This window comes from Anneissia japonica, unplaced genomic scaffold (assembly GCF_011630105.1).
Source record: "Anneissia japonica isolate Jap-2015-1 unplaced genomic scaffold, ASM1163010v1 scaffold288039_len1115542_cov189, whole genome shotgun sequence".
NCBI classification, from domain to species: Eukaryota; Metazoa; Echinodermata; class Crinoidea; order Comatulida; family Comatulidae; genus Anneissia; species Anneissia japonica.
Genome location: NW_022726160.1, coordinates 366,801 through 367,996, shown reverse-complemented (window position 1 = coordinate 367,996; position 1,196 = coordinate 366,801). Strand labels below are relative to the sequence as shown.

At 37.1% G+C, this 1,196-nt stretch overlaps 1 protein-coding gene across 1 annotated transcript in view; it reads right to left on the bottom strand.

The window, feature by feature from the left end:
- The window catches only part of LOC117113050, a 10,192-nt gene that overhangs the window by 7,552 nt on the left and 1,444 nt on the right, over positions 1 to 1,196 (bottom strand). The gene's annotated exons all lie outside the window — the stretch shown is intronic.

Sequence of the window (1,196 nt, the reverse complement as noted above, 5' to 3'; positions counted from 1 at the left end):
TTTTCCCGGTTAGTAATTTATGACTTGGTGTGATACCCCACCCCCCAACCACCCCATATGGAAAACAACACGACATAGGGCTTATTTTATTATTAATATAGGCCACACACGTGTGTTTGAAACTAAATATAAGCATTTTCATCGTGGTTTTATTTATTACAACCATAAGCCTATTCGTTCACCATCATAACACATTGCGGCCCTTCTTTTAGGTAAAACGATCTATCTTAAATTTTCTTTTTCAAGTTTTGGACTATTATGGTTTTAAATAACTTGGAAGGCAAAGGAGGGCAAGCACAAGCTTTAATCCTAACAAATGCGCGCGATTTTTTTGTGTTTTTAATTCTAATTTCGTCGGAATTGATCAAAACTCCCTAAAATGTGCAATTTTTAGCGGAAATTGTCCTACCTCAACAAGAAATGCTCTTATGTTATATATGGCCACACTGGTTTTTTTTTAAACTGAATATAAGCATTTTCCTTATGACTTTATTTATTACAAACATATTCTTTCAACATCATTACACATTGAGGCCCTTCTTTTAGGTAAAACGATCTATCTTAAATTTTCTTTCTTGAGTTTGGGACTATGTGTTATAACTTAGAAGGCAAAGGAGAGCAAGCAGAAGCTTTAACATTAAAAAAATGCGCGCGAAGCGCGCGAAAAATTTTGGTTTTTTTCAATTCTAATTTCGTCGGAATTGATCAAAACTCCCTAAAATGTGCAATTTTTTAGAGGAAATTGGCCTACCTCATCAAAAAATATGCGATTTAAAATTTGAGATTTTCAGGCACTTTCCCGGGTGAAAAGGGCATTCAATGGGGAAAGATTTTCCACAGATGGATATTTTCCCCTTGTCCCCCGGTGGTTACCCTTGTTCCCGGTGGTTACGCGGAGAATACCTGGCGGCTTAGATCAAATGCGATATGGACACTTTTTGAAGTGGAGAAGGGGTTGCAGGCTGGGGTATTGTGATATCTGTTCATTATATCTTCCTTTTTATTCTTGTCTTTAGCCACTGCTTATAAGATGAATGGGAATATGAATCATGCAGATCTGGAATCAAATCTAGGTGGTGGGGTCAACATTTCTCTCCCGGGAAAATTTTGATTTCTAGATGGCGGGAAATGACCTTTCTCGACTTCTGAGCTAGGTGTCTAATGACTTTGTTCTTCAAAATTCAAGGTTTTCCCAT